Source organism: Salvia miltiorrhiza, chromosome 1 (genome assembly GCF_028751815.1).
Source record: "Salvia miltiorrhiza cultivar Shanhuang (shh) chromosome 1, IMPLAD_Smil_shh, whole genome shotgun sequence".
Taxonomy (NCBI): Eukaryota; Viridiplantae; Streptophyta; class Magnoliopsida; order Lamiales; family Lamiaceae; genus Salvia; species Salvia miltiorrhiza.
In genome coordinates this window covers 9,325,100-9,335,820 of record NC_080387.1, presented here as the reverse complement: position 1 = coordinate 9,335,820, position 10,721 = coordinate 9,325,100, and the positions used below count along the sequence as shown (strand labels likewise).

General features: G+C 37.3%; 1 long non-coding RNA gene across 1 annotated transcript; it reads right to left on the bottom strand.

Moving 5' to 3' along the window:
* Positions 1-1,804: 1,804 nt before the first annotated feature.
* Positions 1,805-4,756, bottom strand: LOC131006523 (uncharacterized). The gene is made up of 3 exons (XR_009095570.1): positions 4,570-4,756; positions 2,560-2,623; positions 1,805-2,042 (listed from the first exon to the last, which is right to left on the bottom strand). It is a non-coding gene; the product is annotated as an uncharacterized LOC131006523 (long non-coding RNA).
* Between the last annotated feature and the right edge of the window lie 5,965 nt (positions 4,757-10,721).

Sequence of the window (10,721 nt, the reverse complement as noted above, 5' to 3'; positions counted from 1 at the left end):
TTTTACAAAAGTAGGATCCTATATACAAAGGTCCTAACACTAAAATGATGCTTTAACTATACAAGCATCATAGGTACTAAACACCTATAGATATATACTATCTACACATACACACTATACTATACTGCTCTATTTATATATATATATACGCGCCTGCAAGCCATACGTAATCACTAGGCATCATCTCTCGAGATCCAGCTCATCGCCTCAATCAATACGGGCTGTCGTAGTCTGACTCATCCACTATCGGAGTATAGACAGGTGTCTCAGGAATAGGTATCCACGTATCAACTCCATCGGCCGTAGTCTGACGCTGCAGCGGCTGGGTCCAACCATAGCCGACCGTCATCTCTGGAGTCTCCTCATCGGGGTCCTCCTCATCACTATCGGAGCGTGCCGGCCGAGATCCTCCCTCCTGAGCGTCTCGGTACGGTGAATATAGAATCGAGTGCATGTACGTCTGAAAAGCCAAAGTGCCAAGCTCAGGCAGCGGGGCAACCCTCGGATATGGATCGGAAGGAACATGCTGCGTCTCAGACTCAGTAGAAACAATCGGCTGTGCCGACTCAGCAGGTGGCAATGGCAACGGTGTCGTCGCCGGTGTCAAATCCCAAGGCGGGAAATCAGCGCTGGGAGAAGGAATAAGTGATACAAACGCAAACGGATCACGCTCAATCCCAGGTGAGTACGGCTCGAAAACCATCGGCTCTGGATCATCAGACTCGAGAGAAACTGAAATCGGATCAGCTGGGGGTAGAGGTGCCATCGGAAACGGCTCCTCGAGAGGTGGAGGCACAACAACTAGCTCCCTTCCCTGGGCTGGTCCCTCAAGCTCTCCATACGGCGGTGAAGGCGGATCGCCATAAGCAAAATAACGGTGGCTCAGCGTCGCGATGAAGCCACTAAGGTCTCCGTACCTGATGCCCTCCAACCAGGTAGTATCTACGTACTGGGGCACTAAAGATGTCGCCCAGTCTCGCCACAACGGTGGCAGTAGTGGAATCAAAAGCGTAATGGCCTCCGCGCCATCGATCCCATAGGGAATAGCCCTCCTCCATCGTCGGTGATAGTGGGCCAGAAGTTCACCCAAGGTGTCATCCTCGTCCGGGATATACTCCCTGAACCATCGTTGCATCGCTGTCTCAATATGACTCGGCATCCTGTAATATAAAACATCATATCCATTAGAAAATGGATGACGAAACTTACTTGGTACATCTCAATCAACAACATACTCGTCCTTGTTTGGTACGGTGGGGCATCGGCTATACTAGCCTCAACATTCCTCCTCATATTCCACATCAACTGCCTCATATCAGATTCCATCATCTCAAATAATTCCGTCATCAAAACAATTCATAACTCATTAGTAACCCAAACTCAGCTTTTAACAGAAAAGCAATAAGAAACAACATCAACCTCTTACCTCGTTAAGCCGGAGGAGATGGGGTGCTGGGGTTTCGTTTCAAACTGACTCTCTCAAACTAGCCTAAGAATTCAAATTAGACTAGTACTCAATTTAAAAAGATACCAGTAATCAAAGATTCAACTTAGTCAAGCAATAGACTCAGAGCAGATGACCTGCTCTGATACCACCCTGTCGCAGCCCGAAAACCCGACACTAGTAATAGCGGGGTACGAGTATCGATACGACTATTTTTAAAGAATAAAAGATAAGAAGAACTAGGTGAACGTCATGCGGAAGCTCACATCAAAGCATGCTAAGGAAAATATTATTAATTGAACCCAAGGGTAAAATCGTCAACGTCGTTATAACTTTTTAATTATCAGGAATTTCACGAACAAAAACAAAACAGGTATAGCTTATTTTTCATAAGGAAACATAATATGCAGAGTATCGCAGCAAAAGGCGAACCGGTTACATGTATGGAGACACATAACCGTGAGTATATTACTTGATTCATATTCAAAGTAACTTCACATCAAGACTTTATCGATAAAAAAAAATGAAATACGATAAAGTAAATACGTCATCTAACGATCCCCCACCAGCACCAGACCAATCTCACTCCTCGCTTAGCCTGCACATTTAGAAATACATGCAGGGCGTGAGTATATAACTCAGTGGGCAAACGCCGAAAAACAAGAAAGGCGCTCTTAGAGCTATAAGTTTGAAGCTTGCCACATCTCAGCAATACACAGAAAATAAAGTTAGTATCAATGAATCTGTGCATGCAGTTTTCATAATCAACATCATAAATAAGTAACTGCGCAGTTTAAACATTCATCATGTATGTACCACATCCACTACTCATCATCAAAGGTACTGAGAAGTAGGCCTCCCTCTCAAGTACCGTGACCGGCCGACCCGAAGACGGCTCACAGTCACCTCTGTGCACAAAATCCCTGCTTGTGGCAGGACTCAATTCATCTCATCTCATCTCATCAGTAGAGGGTAACATACAAGCTCAACATCAAAATTGGCAAGTCAAACAGTTCTCAAACATCATTTATCTCAATTCATTTGATAAGCTCATAACATCATAACATCATTTTAGAAAGCTCATATGATAAACATATACTCAAAATATTGCCCACCTGAAGACCTTACTCAAAAACTCCCGTCAAAGCGGAGTTACTTACTTCCTTGCTCTGCTTGTGTCTTCAGGGATCATCGTCATCATCGAAGGTTCATGTCAGAAAATGAATCTCGATTAGAAACTCATTGGCAAAATCTCATGCCTTAACTCATGTTCTATCTTATATTCTATCTCTTAATCAACTCTACATAAACTCTTCACTCATTTCAAATCCTTAAGTCCAAGGATAGGGTTCAAGAAAATCATGGTTCTAAGTCTCGATTCATCTCTCATATAAGACTCGTCTAATCTCATTCAAACACTTAGGCAACACCATCACATAAGGCACATAAGAGAATACAATCAAACATCAACAAAACATGCTCTGTTTTTCCACTGACTCAACTTCAAAATTTAACACGTTCTGACTCCGACATCCCCTGGACTCCAGACCCATACCAAAAGAAAGGTATTTGAGTCTAGTTTCATTTAAAAAAAGTAGAGTCAGAAACTCCAAGTGGTTTGGGAGATATGGCGTTTTTACCACGGTCTACCATATTCGGCAGTTTTGAGCAATCGGAAACATTGATTTTTGAAAAATAGTAAACGTTGTCAAACGGAGCTCAAATTTGGTGTATATCTAGCCCATACAGTAAGGTTGTTACCATAAAACTTTGGAAAGCTAGATCACACAGGAAGCTACTGAAATGAATGACTTTGTCCCCTGTTCTCTGAAATTCCCGGTAGAAATGTGCAGATTTGGTTTTGCATTTTATAAAAATAGTAAATCAAGTCCAAATGACTTGAAATTTTATCGGTATGCTTAAGACTCATGTAGGGACATGCTGTAAAATGTTCAAAGCCATTAGACATCGACAACCCGTCGATCACAGTAGGTCAGTAGCCTACGAAAAATCACCAAAAACTCATCTCAATCTCTTAAATGCTCAATTCAACATTCCTTCAAAGAAAACCAATCAAAGCTCATTTTAAACACATACAACACTCAAAAACATTTAAAATACTCATCATACTCAAATTAACTCTCCTCTTTTACATCTTACTCAAATCTCAAGGAAAACGTTTCTACAAACGTATCAAGTAAATCCTCTTCTCAATCTCATGCTCAAAAACACTCAATCATTCATTATTGACTTCATACATCATGTAACTCATTTTACACATATATTTCCCTTTTTATCATATAAACTAACTCTAGTGAAAAACTCATATATCAAAATAAAATTCTCAACAAAAGCATGACAACTTTCACCTAATGGTCATAGATCAAAATAGACCACATTTTATCAACTATTGACTTCTCAAAATATGAAAACTCAAAAACTCTCATAAACTAACTCAAGTCAAAATTTTACTTAGCCTACAAAAGACTTAATCAAACATAATTATACACTAACATCATGCTCAATCACACATATCTTAAGCCAAATCACTTATTAAACACATAGACAAGAAAGTCCAATTTTTATTAAACTAACTCTTTGAAATTTTATAAACTCACATGGATCTTCAATCTCATCATATATCTATCAATTTTAATCATATAAACTCACATAATTATACCATCAATTTACATATAAGGGCATATATACACATAACCCAAATTTTAGTAAACTAACTCATATCAAAATCATCATTTGACATCATATACTCAATTTAATCCATCAATCATCATCATATACACCTCATAGACTCATTTACATCATCAATTCATCATTTAACTCATTGACTCAAAATTTCCCATTTTTGGGTAAACTAACTTCCATCAAAGTTTCACATCTCATGACACATATTTTACAACATATATCAAACATCAATACACATCACATAACTCTCATTTTTCACCCCAAATCAAGAAAAGAAAAAGAAAATTTTTTGAAGGGGTGAAGACCCCTTTTTTTCGAAAATTAAGGAAAATAGGGAGGGGTGATTTTCTTGCTTCATCTTTCAAGAATACACCCACACAACATCCTTCAAACAAGAATTATAGAAAAACATGGCCACTTACCCAAGTTCTCACCAAAATTCTCACTTTCTCACTCTACTTTGGAGCTTCTTCTTCAAGGATTCTCTTGATTAAAAGTGGATAGAATATGTTTATGGAGGATATTAGAGTGATTTGAAGTGTTTGGTGATATTTTAGGAAGCTTCGAAGGTTTCCATCAATGGAGGAAAATGGTGGAAATTAGAGATGAAGAAGATGAGTGAATGTGTGTGTTGGGCGAAAATTCAAGTGAGGGAGAGAGAGATGGCCGAAAATTTTAGTGAGGGAGAGAGAGATTTGGCTTTGCAAGATTGAATTTGATCTTGTGATCTTTAAAGGAGATTTGCAAATCTTAGAAAATATTTGCTAATTAATGGATGATCTTTCTCTCTCTAATCTCTCTCTCACTCTAATCTCTACACTCTCCATAATATACTCTCAATCTCTACTCTCTCAATTTCTATACTTAGTCATTTAAGGCATATAACATATGGTATGGGTAATTAAATAAAGTGTGTGAAAGGTGATCAAATAAAATCACAAAACTATGGTAAAGTCACTCATTAATAAAATACCATAGTATAATTATTCATGTGACCAAAATAAAATAATTATAGCACTAATATTAGTGCACTCACTCAATTATAATATTCCTCTTCGTGGGAAAAATCATTTAAAAAAAAAATATATGCTTGGAAAAATTTTCCATAAACCGGCACCATTTGATTTCCCGGTAAAAATAAACTGTACTCGCTTTGCAAACTTAATAAAAATTCCAAGTGCTAAGGTCTCAAATAAAAATCATAATAATATGGTCATATTGACACACGTCACAAAAAAAATCACATATCAATCACTCACGTAGATTCACATAACGTCACATCAAAACAGTCGGCAACACAGACAACCTAGACGTCTCTCTGACCGACTCTATATATCAAGGTTTCTCACTCTTTCTTCCTCGACTCTATTTCCAACCCAGTATTCCTATTTTTCTTAATAGGACAGTCAATCTCTAACAATTCAGTATCCGGTAACTCTATTCCCAGTAGTTGGAAATAAAATAAAATCTCAGCTCAAAATCAATCAGCATCTCTATCTCCACTCATTTCTCAAATCTCATCACTCTAATTCCATCATCGGTTTATTCACTCGTATCTCTATTTAAAAGACAATCTGTCTTATCTGCTCAAAAAAAAAAAAGTAGTCTCGTAATTCGACATCTCAGTACTCTCAATAGTGTTTAGACACTATCTCACAACATGAGGAAAAGTACAGGGTGTTACACTTGAGCATCCCTCACAGGGCCCGAACACTCTGGCTACGAGTTATACGAGGTTGTCTAGCTACCTCCTCTTCGTTCCCGCGCTCCTCCACAATACGGGCTCTGGTGTGCTGTGGAAATTGGACACCCCGAGCTAATGGGTTCTCGGGGGATTTGAATCTCATCGAGAGTTCGCCCGGTGTCAGCGCTGATATGAAGTAGTAACTCTCCATCTCATGTTCATCGGGGTTCAAATCCAGGACACCACCCTAGAAAGCAACATAGATAACATTTTAGAACATAAGTAAAAACCAGTAACAGTGAAACACTAAATTTGAAATAACTGATTACTTGTCCCTCAAATAGATCTCGTAAACCGTGAAGCCGAGGCTTACCCCTAAAAGTCCATCTCAAACATCTTGGGTGCGCTGTCGGATCACCACTAGATGCTGCCACCATCTGTCCGAAGCTCAGGACGCGCTCCAATGCCCAAACAAATAAAGCTCACGAAGGACCGTAGAAGTGATACTTCTCGCCGGTTCCTAACTCTGTCGTATAATGGCATAACATTTTATATGAACACGCGCTCCAGGGGAATCTATCAAATGCATCCAAATCATCCACCAACATCCAAAGCCACAGCTGTACACGCGTATCCAACCCAAGAATAATGGTGTAAGCCACACACATGAGGACAGCACGAAGGTACAGGCTCTCATCATCATCATCTACTCGACGATCCAAATTGCACACGCGTTTAATGAGCGCGTGTATGGTCATAGTTCGCCCACCGCAAATTCTTCGGTAGGCCTCCATGCGACTGCAGTCGTGCTGTAATGTCACATCAAATATCGTTGGACCGAAATTGAGCCCAGTCACTAATGCGTAGTCTGCAGGGGAAAAGATGACTCGTGATCCGCACAGAAAGAACCACATCTCATCGTTTTCTGACAGAATCTGTCTCGAAACAACCTGGTGCAATGCTCTATTGCTCTTCATGTCGGGTCTCCAATCAGTGAAATGGCCAAAACATGACACTCTAAACCTTCCCAATAGCCCTTCATTGCCGACCAAAAATAAAGTGCGCATCAGCTCCGGAAAAGCAGTATCTCTATAGTATGTGCTGATAGTTATCTCCGTCTGGTCAATAGTGTCGGGACGAAGATATGGGACATCTGCCTATTCATTTACAAAATGAAAACCATATTAAATTCAGTAAAATAGTAAAAAATAATATAAATAGAATAATACATAAAAAACATTAAAATATGCAGCAGAAACATGTGTCCGGCCGTCGAAGTGGCTGAAAACATGTGTCCGACCAGAAACAAAAGTACCGGCCGGACACATTTTTTCGGCCACTTCACCGGACGGACACATGTATTTTATTCATATTTTCATGTTTTATACACAATTTAAAAGTTAAAAGTTAGAAAAAACAAATTCTATATAAAAAATGCCTAATTTGAAACTCATCTAGATCAAAATGCACAAACTAACATCTCATCTATATAATTTCATAAAGCAATACTAATTCTCGACAAAATGAACATTGTTAACTTCATATATAATTTCATACCACGCAATATATATAAAACAATTCATACTAAGCAATTATTCGTTAAAAAAATATTAATTAATTAACTACTCATATAATTATTCGTTAAAAAATTATGAATTAACTAACAAACACTGTTACACAGTATATATATAATTAACACTTAAACAAGAGTCTAAAAATTAAACAATATAATTCTCCAAGCAATACTAATTCAATAATGAAACACTTAAACAATACAATTAAATTAAATTCAGTAAAATAGTAATAATTAATTTGAAGATACAAATAGATAAAATAGAAGCGTTTATGCATATAAAGCATCTGTCCGGCCGGTGAAGTGTCCGAAAAAATGTGTCCGGCCGGGTACATTGTTGCACATTAGCAGTCGGACAGATGCTTTATAGGCATAAAATAACCTGTTTTATTCAATTTCAATACCCGTGGAGAAGATGAAGCTGCCATGGATTTGTTCTCGGACAGATTCTCTCGCGTGAATGAACTCCAAATATGTCTATCTCGCCACTGTCCGACCGTTCTTTCAACTCTTTATCTCTCTCGGCTATATTGGTGAGTATTAAAGGTTGAGGAAAGTTAATAATATATTAGATTGAATGAGTAGATTTGGCCGAGATATATGGACAAAAAAGGAGTGTATATCAACTATTAACACTTAACATAAAGTTATCACAAGCGAATCTTTTTTTTTTCAAAGATTCAATCAAGAAGCCTTGGAACTTAACAAATAAAGTGGTCAATATTTGCCTACAAACACTCAATATTTTGTCATTTTATGGTAGGCTTCATGCTACAAAGAATATAGTAATAATTAAAAAAAGAAACAGAAAGTAATTTATACACAATCGGACACATTGCATGCATTCCATAATTAAAAGTTAATTGAAAATTGATTTTCAAATTTTAAGATAATTCAAACGAGTGGATACACGACCGGACACATTGTGCATGCTCTCTCAAAAATAAACCTGCAATATAATTCATACCAGCCAATACTATTCTCCAAGCAACACTAATTCAATAATTAACACTTAAACAATATAATTAAATTAAATTAAATTCAGCAAAATAATAATAATTAATATAAAGATGCAAATAGATAAAATAGAGAATTTTATCTCGATATATGATCTGTCCAGCCGGTGAAGTGCCCAGAGAAATGTGTCCGGTCGGGTACATTTCAGGTAAACAATGCACTGGTCGGAAACATTTTTTCGGTCAAATTACCGGCCGGACAGATGCTATTTAGGCATAAAATATTCTATTTTATTGAATTTCATAAAAAAAAACACCTGTGAAGAAGATGTTATGGATGATGAATGAACTCCAAATATCTCTCTCGCTTGTGTCCGACCGTGCTTTGAACAATCTATCTCTCTCGGTTATATTGGTGAGTTAAAAAAATGAGGAAGCTAATAATATATATTATATAGATTGAAGGAGTAGATTCTATAAGATATATGGACAAAAGAAAGAAATAGAGTGAAGCCGATACAATTGGCTTTATGTCTATCATAAAGAGAATCAAAATTTTTCAAAGATTGTCTCAAGATACCAATACAATAATACAAGTATTGGGAAGTTTTTTTTGTCCTTTATGGATCGGCTTCATGCCTAATTATATAACACAATTTTTTGGTAACATGCATGATTCTATAAGATATATTTTTTTGGGAATCGAGGGAAGATTGATTTGACTGATTTTTTTGGGACTCATTCTAGAGTGTATATATATATATATATATATATATATATATAGTGTTATGTATATATATATATATATATTTTCAATTCAAAGATATGAATATATATATAGTGTTATATATAGTGTTAATAGTAACGTTAAAAAATATATATACATACATACACACGCTCGGACACATTAATTTTCACTCCACATTAATAATGTCCCAGAAAAAGGGCAAAAAAAAAAAAAACAAAGGAAAATAAAAAATTCGCATGCATGCATGCACTTAAAACAAATAATAAAAATAAAAAACACAATTTTTAATGCACTAAAAACCATGAATTCGGTCAACATCACTAATTCTTGTAAAAAAATACATTGAAAGTGATGAGTGTGTAAGAGTGTGTAAAAAGTATCATATAATTACATTTGATGTTGACCCAATTAAGGGTAATTTAGTCTTTTAGGGCATAGAATGTTTTGTATAATAAGAGCGGATATTTTTACAAAAAAACATAAGGAAGTGGGCATTTTAAATTTCCACTCTTGTTATTTGATGTAGTCTTAAATTTATCCATTGTCCTTTTAAGGTGTTTACTTAAAAGGTTTTAATGAGGCTCGCCCGTAGTTTGCTTTCTTTGTGCTCTCACGGGCTTTTGTTCTTTTTTCTTTCCCTTTAATATAAGCTCTATTTAATAGAAAAGGTGCTAGGAGACTACTCTAAATATAGAACTGTTGATCTATCAAGCTGGCACAATATATTTAGATTTACCAGTCAGATATAATGGTGATTTAGTTAAATCATGTCTTAGTTTTGGTTGCCAAACATTTCTTAGGATTGCTCTGTTTGTCATCTTGCAGTCAACAAGAAAGTTCTTAAAGTCCCTTCAATAGAAAAGAATGTAATTTATCTATGTTTCCTTGCGTCTGACTTTCTCTTTGCACTTCACATTCTAATTTTCTTTTTTTCTTTCTATTGACATGTTTTGGCAATATTGTGCATTTTCAAATACAATAGTTGTCACAGGGTTTTCTTTGCACTAGAATTTTTCGCCCCGTGAAGCGTCGGATTCCCGCAAACCTACCAGCTTCTTTCCTCACCAACACTCGTTTGACACTTAGAATGTATGAGGCTCTCGAAAGTAATATGCACGAATCAAAGTTCACACACAGCGGACATCAACATGAACAACCTTAAGCCATACACAACGATTTACGGGGACACCACATCCCAACCTTTAATTTTATTCCAACAATAAAATTACAAGGACCTATCTCTATGCTCAAGGCTTGCGCACAATCTCTACACTGCACGTTCACGGCCAATTACAATATATAAATGTGATGGATAACCCCCATCACTAGGCAAAATCGTCGGGACAGCCAATCAGTAGCATCCACGTCGTGGACAGTTATCCCAGCCAAAACTGCCCACTAACTCCAGTCTTCAGCCCACAAACCGCCTCATAACCGACATCTCCAGAGCTGATATCGAGAGTTGACATCCAGAGCTGATCTGGTCCGCTCTGCTCTGGTCCGGTCTGTAGAGCTAGTATGCTCTGACTGACAGAGCTGGTCTGCTCTGACCTCCCGCTGGTCTGCTCTGACCCACAGAGCTGGTCTTCTCTGACCTCCCGAGCTAGTCTGCT